Genomic DNA, 15,123 nt, shown 5'->3' with positions numbered 1-15,123 from the left:
CCCAAAATCTCTCCTTCCGACCGTCTCCCGGCAGCCAAGGGCAGGCGGGCCGGGGCTGCTCCGAGTCAGCCGCGGCTGGAACAATGCGAGGAAGGAAAAACACGGAGCGGGAAGCGGTTAAAAATACACCGCGGGGAGAAGGTGGGAACAAATATTCCACCGCAAACGGCCCCGAGTCCGACCCGGCCCAGTCGGGCTTCCACGGACCCGCGCTTCTGCTGGGCCTTTGCGGGGAGGTTTGGTCCGGCCCAGCCCTGCTCGCCTCGGCGCCGGAGCCGTGCAGCGCCGGGGCTGCCGCCCTCCCGCCCCGCGCCAGGGCAGCGGGCTCTCCATAGCAGGCACCCGGGCTCGGCTCCCCGGCCTCCTCCCCTCCGCTCGCCGCTTTGCACCCGCAGCAGCGAGGGGCGGCTCGCGGTGCAAGCGCCTGCCCCAGCCCGGCCGCGAGAGCTCTCCGCCGGCAGCCGCAGGGAGAGCGGGCCGCTGGGGAGCTGCCGGGATCGGCCTCGCACCAAGCCCAGCGAGAGCCCGGGTTGGGGCCGGCTGGCCGCGGGCCGGGTGTGTTCCTCCCCACCCCGAGGCTTTCTCCTGCTTTCTAGCTGGGTTTTACAAACCCCCTTTTTGCACCGAGAGGGAAAAAACGCCACCAGCCGCCGCTCCTCGGAGAAGAGGCGCAGCCTCGAGCCCTGCACCCCGAGATTGTGCATTTGTCTAACAAAAACCTCCCCCGCTCGCGTTTCCAAATGAAAATTAAACAAACAAAAAGCAGCTTCCCGATTAGAGGGGACACCCCCGGACCCGGGCAGAGAGGAGACACACAACGACCGCCACGGCCAGCAAACGCAGACAGATTTGCAACGAGCCGGCCTCCCTGCGACCAACAACAAAACCTACCGAGCCCGAAGGTTTAAAAAAAGCCGGATTTTCTCCCCAGTATCTCCAACTCAATCTTCCTTTAAAATCTATTAATTAACAAGCAAAGTCCGTGTGACCATAAAAAAAACCAACAGCCTCAACTTGCACCTTCCCCCAAACCTAATTTTGTTTTGGGTTGGGTTTTTTCCTTTGGATTTTTTTTTTAATTCAGATTTGTCCTCTATTCAAATTTAGCAAATGCGCTGAGGGAGAAAGAAAGCACTCCTCGGCGCTCGATGCAAAGCTAAATCTCTCCTGCAACCACGTATTTTTTTTTTTTTTAAAACAGAAAGGCTGCAAATTTGCGTCCATTGCCTTTTTTAAAGTGCTACAATGGCTCTGTTTGTTTTTCCTTGCAAAGCACCATTCATGGCTGCATTTAAAAAACCTTAGAATTGCATTAGAAAATTTGCAAACAATTGTATTTTTGTTGGTGCTACCCGGCGCTAGGTACAAATTTCCAGGGGTAGAGAAAGCAATTTACTGTAACCATTAAAAATGCCCTGTAGCATTTCTTTTCATTGGAGGTGCTAAGTGTAGCGTATTCCAACATGTCTTTTTTAGTCTTATTATTATTTTCAATTGATATGTGTTATAAACAGTTCCAAGCAAAACACTGCTACTAAAATTTTTTTTTTTTTACAGATGTAACATCACACAGAACTACAGAATGTTCTCAAAAGAAAAAGAATAGCAACATGGTATTTTCAACCACCAAAAGTTCTCACTATGGAAAAAAAATAATAAAATTTACAATCCTGGATTTTATTTTAATTCTAAAAAAAGAAAAAGCATTTTTTTAAAAAAGCAAACAAAAATAGAATTGCAGTTACTTACTGGAGATATGTTCCTTGCACACAGTGAATGCAATACAATTAAATCAGTAAATGGGATTTTGCATTGTATTCCTATTGGTATTTGCACTGTGCTGACTGTTGCACTGTAAATGCACTGGCTGCTCTTGCAGAAGGGAAAGGACCCTACAGTGGGTTCCTTCCAGCCTCAGCAGCTCCCCAGCCCGCAGCTCAGTCCTGCAAGCAACTCTCCCTGCATACTAATAAGCTCGTGCCACTCACCCAGGGTGAGCACGGTCGCTGATTGGACGTCTGGCCCGCCACGGTAATAAACTCGTGCCACTCTCCCTGCGTAAACAGGCCTCCCAATAGGCTGGCGCGGGGCCAGCGAGCTGCCAATCAGAGAGCAGCAGGGCTACTACTCAGCCCAATGGCGCCTAATTCAAGCCTTGCAGCTGCGCAGCTCCTCTTGCGCAGCTCCCGTCCCCGCTCGCTTGGTGAATGGGGATGTACAGCGAAGGCAGCGGCTGGGGGGGGAGGTCGGTGTTTGGGGGTGGTGGGAAAGGGGGGTTGCAATGAGTTCTTCCAGGGAGTCGCTCCAGCCCACACACGCTCCGAGCAGCTGGGCAGGGAGCGTTTTATTTTTTGCTTTGCTGGACTGGGCCGAGCTGGAAGCCCTGGTAGCAACCACGGCATGGAGCTATTGCGCAGTCTGATATGTGGGGTTGTGGACTGGGCTGGGTACGTGGGCGTTGCACCAAACCGAGCATCCCTTTTCACACAGACGTGCTGCAGTCTTCTAATGGGCCCCTGGCACGCTAGGGCTCCTGTCCTGGTTTGGAGGCCGGCTGGAGAATACGGGAACGGCTTTGGGAAGAGCAGGGGCTGCAGAACGGGGACAGCGACCTGCCAACTCTCTTCCCGGTCACCTGCCTCATGCCCGGTCTCAGGACAGGCTCTGTCGGTGCTTTTATTCTCCAGAAGCCGGAGACTTGTATTCGCTCCCATGCATTCTCTTTCGCCCTCTTCCCCGAGAGAGGTAACCAGCAAAATTAAACCCTGCCCGTCCTGGGCAAGAGGGAGGATCACACTCCGGTCAGCTAGACCCTGCCCCCCCACACACACCCCAAAGGCGTTCACGGGGAGCATGTCGCGCCCTTGGACGGTTGCTGGGAAAGCCCCGCGTTGTTTGTAAAGTGCTTGGGTCGGTTCGCAGAGAACGACCCGGAGCGAAGGCAGACACCAGAACAGACCCTGCGGTTGCGACCATTCTGGGGATTTGCGCTACGCCCAGCGCACTGCGATTTATTTACGGGGGGGGGAGTCACAGCCCCCACCTGTGGCTCCCATTCCCTCCGCCCAGCCCCGTGAGAAACAGATTTGAAGAGCTAGCAAGACACACGGAAATGCAGATTCTCCCTTGCTCGATTGCCCTTTGGCAATGCAGGGGTTAACCCCACCGATTTCAAGTTTCTCCCCCTCCCTCCACGGGATGGCGGCGATTGGTTGGCAGCCTGCCAGCCCGCTGTCAATCACCCAGTGTAAACAAGGCGCTGATTGGCTGTTAGCCAGTCCGCACTGGGCTGCCTGAAAAAAGCAATTACTGGCCCCGCGGTTTCAAGGCGGCCCGGGGCCGCTTGATGAAAGGAGATAAGATGGGGGCTGTTTCCAGGAGGCCCCGAGGCAGACCCCACTGGCCCCGGAGCCAAGAAGAGCAAAGAGTGAGAGGATCAAAGGGAGAGAGAAAGGGGCCACGGACTCAGCCACTGTTAGTGGTTCCCAAAACAATGCAGGTTTGGTGCACGGGGGGGGCAGCCCCCTCCCCTTGCAGGGGGGGGCGGCAAGCAGGAGGATAAGGGGGGAGGGGGAGAGAAAATCCGCCGGTGCACCCGGAAAGTTTGCAGCGTGCGGGGCCGGGCTGGGTGCGGGGAGCGGCCGCGAGCCCCGGGAAGCGGAGCGCGGCGGGGTGCGTGGCCCCGGCAGCTCCGCGCTGTAACGCGGTAAGAGGTGGGGGGGGGAGGTCCGAGGGGACCGGTCCTGCCGCGGCTGGGCAGGGGGAGGGCGGGGCGGAACTATCGATGCCAATCGCGATGTTCAGAGCCAGCTGGCTTTCTGCGGGCCTGGGCAGCTGCGGGGGGGTATCCGTGTAGGGACCCCCCCCATTTCCAATGCAGGCACCCAGCTCTCCCAGACCTTTCAGCCCAATTATCAGGCGCGTCCATTTGTTTCCCTGCCAGAGCGCTGGGTTGGGATCTTCCCAGCCGTAGGATCCTGGGGCGGGGGGGGGGGGCGGCGTGCTGGGGATAAACCGGGCAGAAACCAGCCAATGTCACCGCTAGCAGTCCGGGGGTGGGGTGGTGCATGGCCGGAGCGATTCCCTAGAAGGGCGATTAAAATTATTTTTTAAAAACACAAGGCTGTAATTGATTGCAAACGCCGAATAAATCAGAATAACTCGTACGAGAGATTCGATTACCAGGGAGCTATTCATTAGGCGAAGGAGCAAATTGAATTAGGAGCAAGACCGAGCGCGCAGACCGGCTGCGGGAGAGAGCAGACCGGAGCGGCCAGAAACCCCGCAGAAAGGCCGATCCTTCCCAGCGCAAAGCCGGGGCCAGAGCCCGGCGGGATCCGGCGGACTTTCCCGGGCTACAAAACGCGGCTGAGCTACACACAGGGGCTCGGGGCGGGTGCGCAGCGGTTCGGTGGTAACAGGGGGCCGATAACACAGGGCCCGAGCCCGGGCAGAGACACCGACACGCGCGGCGCAGGCCCGAAGGGGCGGCTTTCCCCAGGGACCGCGGGGATACAAGCGAGATTTGGGGGGCCAGCCTGCTGCTGTGGCTGACACCGCTGTAAGAAATCGGACTGAAAAGCCCAGCAGGAAAAGAGAAAACCCGCGTCCGAGCGGCGGAGAGCGCGGGGCTGGCGGGTGGCTGAGCTCGGAAGCGGGCTCACGCTGTCGGGCCTCTTCGCAAAGCAGCAGCCGCTACCCAGGGGCTGGGTGTGAAAGGGGGAAAGGCAGCTGCCAAGCAGGCAGATAGATGTCCCGCTCTGGGCTGTGTGGGTCCCGAGCGTGGCCCCTACACGCCGCGTCTCAGGGGTGCGAAACTCCAACCCCTCCGAAATAAAAGATCGGAACTGAGGAAATGTCAAGGAGACAGGCTCCTTCCTCCCTGGTGCTGTTCCCGCGGGCTGGCTCTCGCCAGCCCTGTGCCTCGGCCCCAGTCCCCTTGCGTCGCTTACATTTCAGCTCCGCAAAAGTTCTGTTTCTTTCACCCCCTCCCCTGCCCCTCCCGCAGCCCGCTCTCCGGGGCGGCTGCACTGTGGCTCGGGCGAGATTGCGTTCGTCTTTGCTTTCGCTGGAGATCGCCTGAATGAAATCCAGCCGCACGGGAAAGCGGGCTTTGTGTCTTTCCAAGTTGCACTAATTTTTTTTTAAAGGAGCTCCTCGTTTTGAAAGCGAGACCTCAAATCCGCGTCCCTAGTCTCTATGGAGAACACTGGTTCCAACGCCTCGGCTTTCCCTCTGGGTGCGTGTCTGGATTTGGCTCTCAGGGTACTGTAGCACCAGCTAAATTAGCAGCGCCGGCCTGTGACTTCCAGGCGGTTCCTAGCAGAGCGAGTTAGAAGCGATGCACTGAAAGAGCTGTTTAAACCAACACAAACAACCCGGTTGAACATTATCAAATATAAATTCTGTCTGGCTGCTGTCGCTTGTACATTGATGTGATATGGGGCGGAGGGAGGGGGAGACATTAGCAGGGCTGAAAAGCTCTCGGGGCTGCCTACAGGAGGGAGGGATTCGAAGGTCCAGACTTCTGAAGTCCTTTTCCTTTCTGGACTCTTTGTTTTTGGGGAAGGAGGGAGGGGGGAAGGGATGGATTGCTCCATTCTTTCAGGTGGTGCCATGTAACGAATGTGCCAGGTCTCTGAGAAGCAGCAGTTGCCCTGCAGTGGGGAATGGATGGAAGGGTAATTAATGCAGAGTGACTGATTGCTCTTGAGGAAGGCCAGTCCTGCAAAGAGGATTGTCCCTGATCGCTGAAGCGTTTCTGATTGACACTTCCCTTCTATCTTCTACCCAAAGGCAAGTAGCAGAGCGGTGCATTTGTCACCGGCTTAGGCCGAGGGTTGCAAAATCTCCAAACTCTTAGCATTAAAAAGATTGGTCTATTTATTGGACCAATGAGGGAGGGGATTTTTTTTTAAAGGGGGTCACTTTTGTTTGGCCAGGAGCACGATCCAGACGAACAATGCACAAAACCGACTGGAAATACAGCCGCGCTTTGCCCGGGGAAAATAAGGATGAAATGTACCAGGAGGGAACTTCCCCAGCCCTTCTTCAGTGTTTATTCCTGATTCCCAACATCGCTGGATTGATTTTTGCTTTAAACCCGTCTAGATTTTTCCCCCACCTATAAAACAAGCACTTTGATTTATATCATTTTTTAAAAAATTCCTTCCAAGCAGTTGTGACAGCAAAGAGCTGCAGCCAGGACTGGTGGACCAAGCAGGGGTCTGCGGGCAAATGACCCGCTGGGCCCGTGTGCTCACTTTTTGGCGGTAGTAAGAGGGGGAAATAGATCACGGTAGTTTCCACACCAAGGGAAGGAGGCGGGGCGGAGGGTATCTGCACCCGGGCAGCCTGCTATCAGCAGAAATGAAGGCTTCCCTGAAGGACGATTTTTCAACTGTCCAGACCTAGCAAATGTTTTCCATCGAACAGGAACCAAGCACTGGTATCTTAGCTTCCTTGAGACAAGAGCGAGCGCAGATAATGCGCCCAGAAATAAATATTTACACTGCTCGGAGAGTGGCCTTAGATTGAGCAACCCCCTCACCAGTGATTTGCAAATGAATCCTGGCGCCCCAAAGCCCCCCGCCCCCAATCTCTGCTCGTCACCGCGCTGGGGAAAGACCGAAGAGGAAGGGGCTGCAAAAATCCGGCTTTGTCGACATCCCCCCTGCCCGCCCCGTGATTGGAAATCTTTGGCAAGGTCCTAGCCTCCGAGCGCCGCCCCGGGTCCCTGCTGCAGGTTTGGCAGGACGTTTATTTGAGCAGCACTAAGGAGATTGAAAGTCAGACTTGTCCCTTTGCTCTGCAGCGATTCTGTCTGTTCAGGGTCTGGTCCGCAGCCCGGTTCTTTTTAATGGCTGGGGGAGGTTTGGAGCTGTGCGTTCTGCGGTGAGCCCTCTCCGTGCTCCCGGGTCGCCCGCTGGACTAGCTCCTAAGCCAACCGGAGTGGCTGGCGAGCGGCTTTTTGCTCCGGGGGGCCACCCCAAAGCAGCTTCCTTTCCTGTCCAAATGAATATGCAATCATTGGAAATTCTCAGCCCTCCGCCAACCTCCCCACTCTGGGGAAATGGGTTAAAATATTGCAATTGAATATCGCTCCATCTGGAAAGGGAAAGGGCCCCGGTATGTTAAATAATATTGTAGATTAAGCCAGCACACTAAATAATTGCCTAATAGGGCTGCAAGATGCAAATCTCTGCATTTGGGTAATTGCACGTTGGGCGCCTCTGAGTAATGCAATTGTTTGGGGCCGGCTCATTGTTCCAAGTGCCATTAGTCAAAGAGCAAATTAGAAACAATTTCTTGACTACAAAAAATGACTCTTAATTCTTCAAACCCAAGCGCTCCTGGCACCCGAGGGGGGGCAGTGGCCTTTGCAGCAGTCCCTCCCCCAGCGTCCAGATCCAGCGCTTTGGAAAAAGCGAAATTCCCCGCCCCCCCGCTCCCCGAAAAAAACCCTCGTGCTCCGATCAAAATGCAAACAATCCAATAAATCAGATCCTCCATTAAAGCCGTGTTTATTTGCTCGAACCCAGAGATCTCGGTAAACACAGGAGCCGGCTCGCGAGTTTTACATTTTTTTCTGAGGGGGGGGGGGGGTCAGCACGTGCTGTAACTTGCTGCCAATCTCCTGAAAATAAGCGCTGTTTTGCATTACTTGTTACAAAAACAGGCTACTGGGGGGGGGGGGGAAACCCACAGAGGGAACGAGTCAGGGCGTAGTGCTGGGGGTCTCTGCCTTCCACACAAGCACCGACCCACCCCTTTCCTGACATCGTGCCTTGCCCCCAGAGTTTTACATGTCCCTCGCCCCTCCATCTCCAGCCCCACGACATGCACTGCCCACGCTAGCCAGCCGAGAGATCGGGAGTTGACCCCCCACCCGGGCTGGCCTGAGGACCGGGAGAACGTGTCCCCCTGTGCGGGTCTCACCTAGCCAGGTCCAGAAGTCAGGGCAAACTGCGCAATGGAGATGCCACAGGGCAAGCTGCCCTCTGACTGCAGCAGAGGGTCTCTGGACCCTAGAAGCACCAGATACCCCACGGGGGTGGGAGAGATTGTCCAGAGAGCTACTAACCCCCCCAGAGCCTCGAGGTGTGTGCCTCCCCCCCCCCCATCCTTGGGAGCTGGGAGGGCAGGCGATGGGCCACACTCCAGCCTCCCCGAGAACAGACAGCAGGAGACACAAGGCCCTGCAGACTACACCCTGGGAAAAGACCTTCCCGCAAATTAGGGCTGTACCTTGTTGCCACCTGTCCCTCAAGCCAGTATCTCTGCCCCTCCTTTCTGGGGGGTGGCACCTGCCTTAGCCTGCCCCCTTCCAAAAGCGCCTCAGCCAGGGCCAGGTAAATCAACCAACTGGGGGGCTCAAATCATCCCCCTAGTCATTCCCCTCTCCTGGCCAGGCCGACAGGAGGAAGATTGAGCTAGCCTCAAGAGTGCTGCCTGGGGTTATTCCCCAGTCCAAGCCCATGCCCTGAGGACCCCAGACAAGGAGCAGGGGCTTCCCCCACCCCCTTTGCTAAACACCAACAGATGCAAGCCCGAAGACCTTGTGCAGGGGCATTATTTATGGTGTCTGGGTTCCCATTGAGACCCCAGAGCCAAGAGGGGGCCTGGGGGGGGGGGGCGGGGGGACTTGGAATGGGTGATAAAAATACAAAATATCCAGGGTAGAAACAGGTCGTTTTGGGGGGTGGAAGCCCACCCTGGCTGCACTGGTCACAGTGGACTTAGCCTGGAGAGGACAGCAGCCAGGAAAAGGCAAAGAGCATCCTGACAAGGTGACCTTCCCCTCCCAGTCAAACCAGTTCGGGCTAGTTATTGGCCATTCACCTACAAACATCACTAGCCAAGGCAATAATACAGCCCCGCCCCTTCTGGCCTCCCCAGAGCTAGCCACATCTTGCAGGAGCCCTGGCCTCCCTCTTTGTACAGGAGACTGACAAATTTGTTAATGGAATAAATCTACCTCGCTGAGGTGTCTGGGGACGGACAGACGGACAGACAGACGTTGCACTGAAGCCCCAAATACATTTTTAATCTCAAAAGAAGCCTGGCCGCTGCCTCACAAGCTTGTTGCATTGTAGGAAAGGACTGAAACACAACCAAGGGGCAAGGAGCCTTTATAACCCAAACAGGATTTCAGCGCACACACCCACATGTACAGTCGCATACAGTGTTACATATACAGACACCCGCACACATCATAAATGGTGCCCTTGTTTACTATAGCTGGGGGGGGGGGGCAGAGTGGAGAGAATCCCCCTGCTTGAGAGGAAGGCCTGGAGTCCAATCAGCCCAGAGCAGAGGTTTTTAGGTTAGGAGCTCAAAGAGCTTTTCCACTTCCAAACGCTTAGTTAATGCCCTGTACAATGCAGAGTCCTAATGTGCAGCTAAATATATCCTAGCGTGTTCACACCCCCAACACACCCCTCCATGGGTTTGTTGTGTGAGGTTCTTAATGAAGCGACCCATCTGGGGTAAATTCAAGGGAGTTTAATACTCTGCCCTCACTCCAGAGTTTGGGAATTATTATGAAAAGGCAGGAGACCGAGGCACTGGCGTGGGGGGGGGGAGACACATTAAAGGGAAGGAAGGGGCTGAAGTGACAGAGAGTGGCAAAAGCAGCAAAGCCAGCAGACCCAGCTCAATAAGAAGCAGACTCTTCCAAGGGGAGAAAGCCCCCAGCACATGGCAGGGAGAAGGGGAGGCTGGATTTTAGATGCAGAGTGATAATAAATAATCCCAGTGACAGGCTCCCAGATGCACCTTGTCCCTACAGCACCCCAAAGACCCCTTTGCAGGGCATCCCAGGGACCCCCAAGTCCTGGCTACCTGCACACCCAGGCATATTACACCAGCCCTGCCTGTCACCCAGCGCCCCTCCCGCAGCACAGAGAAGGGGGGGGGCGCACCGCGTTCTGCACAAATATGTTTTGACATGTCAAAAGGGGGCATGTTTTGATAAACACGCAATTAGTGCCAGAATCCTGCAGCTGGCAGCCAGGCCCGTGAACAGCGGCTCTGCGCGCCAATAGGAATGGGATTTGCAAAAGCAACCTTAAGTGATCATTAGGGCCGCTGTTTGACTTGTGTGTCTGTGTGTGTGTGTGTGTGTGCAGGCTTGCTGGGCCTGCAGGATGGAATAAGTCAGGGCCTTGGGAAAGGGAGGCTGGCTTCAGGGGTTGGCTGAGGAGGCCCGGGATGCAGGGCTGAAGCGCGGGGGCTTTTCCTTTGGCTTCCGGCTGGCTGAGGTTTGACTTTTTCATTGCTGTGTAAAGGGCAGGCCGGGGTGTGGGTGTCACAGCTCTGGGCAGTGAGTGTGTGTGTGTGTGTGTGTGTGTGTGTGTGTGTTCGTTCCTGGCAGCACAGAGCAAATCCAGCTCCCAGCTCCTGCATTTTGGGGTTCACATGCTTTGGGCCAGACAGACCATGTTCTTTCCCTTAGGAGGGGATTCACAGCTGCCCCCACCGCCCCAAAGTCCAGCACAAAGTCACCAAAAAAAGGGCCCAGAGCCCTCCGTTTTCCTGGTGTTTGAGTTAACTACCTCCTGCTCCATCTCCCAGTGCAACTGTGAGCAGAGACAGCGAGCAGGCCAGCAGCTTGCATCCGCAATCCCCACTGAAAAGAAACTGGGGAAAAGCCCGAGAGGGGTGGGTGCTAATGAGTAGCCTGTCCCTTCAATGCAAACCAGACCCAGGCGTCCGATGGCGGACTTACAGCCCGGAGCAGGGGCCAGAGCTCCTTGCTTTCTCTTTCAGCTCTTTTGTTTTGGACTTTTAGCTGCCCCCCAGATTGCGGGGGGGGGAGCCAGGACTGGAAGTCCCCTCCTGCCTTATCTGCTCACACAGCATCAGAAAGGGTGTGTGTGTGTGTGTGTGTGGCTAAAAGACACAAGGCCTGCACCCAGCAGCCACGCAGGGGGACTAGGCTGCACATCAATTATGAATGGCTTTTTAAAACCACAACCAAGAGAAAGAAATGCTTTTAGGGAAGCTGAGCGTGGCTGGTGTAGGGGCTGCTCTCTCCGCTTTGCTGGCTTTGCTCTCGCACTGGAGCCTGCCTCTCCCGCCAGCCCTGCCTGCTCCCCGGCCCTGCTGGTGGGGTGCTGGCTCCGTGGGTCCCGGCTGTTAGCACTGACCGGCCTTTCCCAGGGGAGCCCACTGGAGAAAGGCGGGGAGCTTTGGTTTTGCTTTTTTCTGTCACAGCCCCCGAAAACGGGGGGAGGGAGGCGAGAGAATTAGCCCCACAAGCCCCCCGAGCGAGCTCTGCCTTTGCACCGGGGAAGGGGAAGCCGGCTTGGGAAGGCCCCATCCCCAAGCTCGCATGGGGAAGGCGGGTTCCTTCCCCTCCGGCAGCCCGGGGCGGTGGGGCAGGCAGGGCGCTGCGGGCCTGCAGCTCCTAGCGGAGCCTGGCGGGTTGATTTCCTCGCCCCACTGCAGCCCCGGGTTTTGTTGTGAAACTTGCAGCGACCCGCGGTGGCTCTGCGGTCCCGGCGGGGAAAGGCCGGAGCCCTGTGGGCTGCAGGCCCCGGAGAGCCCCCGGCTCGGCGGAACCCGGCCCGCTGCCGCGCAGAACGCGGGCCCCGGCGAGCCGGCCAGGGACCCCCGAGAGCTCCCCGCGCCCCCCGGGAGCCGGCGCACGCTTCCCCGGCTCGCCGCCCTCGCCCCGCCGGCCATCTTCCCTGCCCGTTCCCGCTTTGCCCCCGGCCGCCTTCGTCCTCCGCATCCCCCGCCTGCCTGGGGAGGAGAACCCGCCTCCAGCTACGTTTCCGGGCCTTTTCATCCACAGCGCAACGGGGCTGCAAGCCAGGGGGTCGGGCTCCCCAGATTAGCCTGGGACCCACTGGCAACAGAAACCCCGGGTTAGGGTTGTTGGGTCAGAGGCTGCCCCCTGCTCCGGCCTGAACAGCTCCTAGGCCCCTCTAAATGCACCCCCCCCCCAAAAAAAATTGTCATTTCTTGTTTCTTGGCTTTAAAACAACAACAAGAACCAAGCAGAACCGAGCCTGCTCGCGGGTTTTCTTAACGAGCCTGGGGGGAGGGGGGAGTCTCCTTCCCTCTCCCTTTGCAACCGACTTTCACCGAGCCCAAGAGGAGAGCGGAGAAGAAACAAACGCCACAAAACACCGAGTCTGACCGAACTCCCCTCGAAATGGACCAACAGCCGCTTGAGGACGAGACGGCGGGTGTGTGAATCAAAGCGGGGTCGCTTCCCGTGAGCGGAACCCAGAGCTTTAATCCTGGCAGCTCCGGCTTTCACTACCTCTTTTGTTAACAGAAAAGTCGATCACTTTAATTAAAAATCGTTACATAAATCTATGTTTTACTAGCACAAATATACTTTCTACTCTGAATTTGCAGGACGTCGATATAAACTTTTAGTGGCGGCTTCCTGCGATCAGCCTCCTTAAAGAAAACAGAAACAAAAGACTGGAGAGTTGGGGCCGCATTTTTAGGGCGCCCAGGAAAGCACAATAACCCTGTTTTACTTCTTCCTTTTTATAAGTATTTTAGCCCCATCTGGACTGCAATTTTATATTGTTTTAAAAACGTGGACAATTGTATTTATTTGTAATTCGCTTCCCAGTTTGGGACGGAAACACAGCTGTGGGTTTCCTTGGGTATACAGCAGCTGGTCAGCCAGCCCACATTTGGAGCGTAAAAATAGCCGTGCAAAGATTGCTGCATTACGGGGCTTTTAACCTGCAGATTTTACAGGTCCCGGATCAGATTTTTGTTTGTACGAAGCCGGGGTTTGCTGCCCGCTTTACCCTGTCCTGTTTTCGGGCGCAATCATTAAATGAAATCTGCAGCACGAGCCGTGCCTCCCTCGCGTTTTCCTTGTTCGCTGTAAATCTATTTGCAAAGGAAACCTGGAGACACGATATATTTTGTTCTATCGATTTATTTTCGCACATTCTTGCTGGGATTTTAAATGTACAAAGACGAAAATAATTATTAAAAAATAACCCAGTCAAGAATTAAAACTCCCAGCCAGGAATTTTATTTGCAGAAGGAGAAGAAGAAGAAGAACAAAAAATCTCTCGTCTCTCAACAACAACAAAAATGTCCGCAGCGAGTCTTGCTTTAAACACAGCCTGCAAATTGCAAAAGAGACTCTCCGGGCCAGGCTGCGGGGCTCAAAACCCCCCGAAGGCCAGCTGCGCTCTGAAGACAAAGGTTAAGTTGGGACCAGGCTCATTCGGCGGCTGAGCCGTTGCGGTTTTATGAAAGCAGAAGCGATTTATTTTTAAAAAGTTGGAAATGAGAGCCATGTGTCGGCTGGGCCTGGCTCGGCGCTGGAAGAGAGCGGAGGCCGGCGGCAATTATCCCGCTGGTCCCTACACAAAGTTAGTAAACAACACGCCGCTCCCTAACGACACCGCGAGCGGGCAGCGGAGAAAGCGGGGCTGGTTTTAAACCCCCTTTGTTGTGTTTTTTTTCTGGCGGGGGGGGAATTAGGGTCGCCATGAAAGCTCCTTGAACTGCACCGGGGGAGGGGGAGTGGATGTAGAAGTGGACCAGGGCAAGGGGGCCAGTTTCTCCCTGGAATTCAGTCTCCATTCATTTAGGAATTAATGGGGGGGGGGGGGGCGCAGAAGGAAATGCGGCAAAAAGACTGGAACAAAAAAAAAGAAGAAGAATGAAAAAGGCAGACAAGCCCAAAGCACCTACCGCCAGGTCGCCGCCTCCCGGGCCGGATCTGCGGGATAAGCCCAAATCCAGGGCAGGGCAGAGCCCGGGGCCGCTGGAGACCCCGAAGCCGGCGTGCAGCGCGGGCCGGTGGAACACGCCTCGGACGCAGGGCAATTTCGGGGGGCTGCTGCTTTGATGCGTCCGCTCACTCTCCCGAAAGCGGAAACTGCTGCTCTTGGGGGGTTTTGGTGCCGGATCCCGGATTTTTCCACGGCGGAGCTGGAAGCTGCGTCCTGGGGCCGGCTCGGCTGGGATTATTTTATGATTTTGCTCCGGTGCCAGGGTCCCCTACCTGCCTGCGTGGAGTAAATCCGGTCAGTCAGCGCGCCCGGGGGGCTGGAGCCTCCCCAGTTACGGCCGGGGACGCGCCTCGCTCCCCCCACAGTGGGGCCGGGGGACACGCCACAGAACACGGATGGGAGAGAAGCGACAACAGCGAATCTGTCCCCCCCGCTGCCGCTGCCTTTGCCGGGGGGGGGGGCACGCGTGCAGCCCAGGCCCCCCTGCAAAGCCGAGCGGGGCTTTTCATTCATTGCCAACTCCCCCCCTCCCCCCGCATCGCGGGGTGCGGGGCGCTGCCCCAGCCCGGCTCTGGCTGCCCGGGGTGCGGGGCGCTGCGCCGGGCACGGGACTTACCTGGCGGGGTTTGGGTTTCTTGGGGCCGAGTCGCATGTTCCCCCTTCCCCGGGAGAGGAGCGGAGCCGCCGGCGGCCGGGCCCTGCCTGGTGCGCGGCGCGGGCCGGGGTAACTCCCGTTTCTTCCTGCTCGGCCGCCTTGGCAAATGCAAATGGTGCGGCTGCGGCGCGCATCGCCCCGGCTACATGCCCCTCGGCTCCCCCGGCCCGGAGCTCGCGCCCTCGCCCTGGCAGCCGGCCGGGTCTGCTGGGATCAAGACAAAGTAACGTCCCCGCTGCAGCTGCAGAAGCCAACCGGGCTGGGGGGAGGGGAGAGGAAATCCCTACATCGCACCGCGCAAAACAAGAGGAGGAAACAGAGATTTGCTGCTCGGACTTCTGCACACACGAAAAGAAGAAGCGAAGGCAGGAGCCGGGACCCCCCCCCCCCCCCGCGCCCGGCTCAGCACATTCCTCCCAGCCCCCGTTCCCCTCGGGGCGGGCGGGAGCTGGCGGTGCACCGGCCCCTCTTTCCCTGCTCTCGGGGGGCGGCTGGTTTTTCACCTTCCTTCCCTCACAGCGAGCTCCAGCGGTGCCCTGAGCCCGGCGGGGTTGGAGGCTCCGCTTTCTTAAAGGCGCCGGGCTCGCCCCAGCCTCCCGGGGCTCCTCTTGCCTGCTCCTCCTGGCAGGTCACTGGGGAGGCCACGGACCTCCCTGGGGTGGGTGGCCCCCAGCCGCTGGAGCCAGCCCTGCCAGGGTCTCCCGCTCCCCTCCCTTGGACTGTGGGCAGCTGTGTAGCACC

At 57.0% G+C, this 15,123-nt stretch overlaps 1 protein-coding gene across 7 annotated transcripts in view; it reads right to left on the bottom strand.

Annotated features, from left to right (window-relative positions):
- Positions 1-14,887, bottom strand: part of BAHCC1 (BAH domain and coiled-coil containing 1) — a 91,491-nt gene extending 76,604 nt beyond the window's left edge. For 5 of the 7 annotated variants that reach the window (XM_037913810.2, XM_037913818.2, XM_043527851.1 and 2 more), the window contains exons 1-2: positions 14,344-14,887; positions 13,687-14,003 (exon numbers count right to left, since the gene is read on the bottom strand). The gene's annotated coding sequence lies outside the window, so the exon portion shown is untranslated. Of the gene's footprint in view, positions 1-1,749; positions 1,966-13,686; positions 14,004-14,343 lie in introns of those variants that run through there. The other 2 variants (XM_043527850.1, XM_037913811.1) reach the window with 2 other exon arrangements.
- Positions 14,888-15,123: the final 236 nt, after the last annotated feature.

The sequence above is a fragment of the Chelonia mydas genome, chromosome 14, assembly GCF_015237465.2.
Source record: "Chelonia mydas isolate rCheMyd1 chromosome 14, rCheMyd1.pri.v2, whole genome shotgun sequence".
Lineage (NCBI taxonomy): Eukaryota > Metazoa > Chordata > Testudines > Cheloniidae > Chelonia > Chelonia mydas.
Note: the sequence above shows the minus strand (reverse complement) of the source record. Positions and strands in the feature narration are given on the sequence as shown.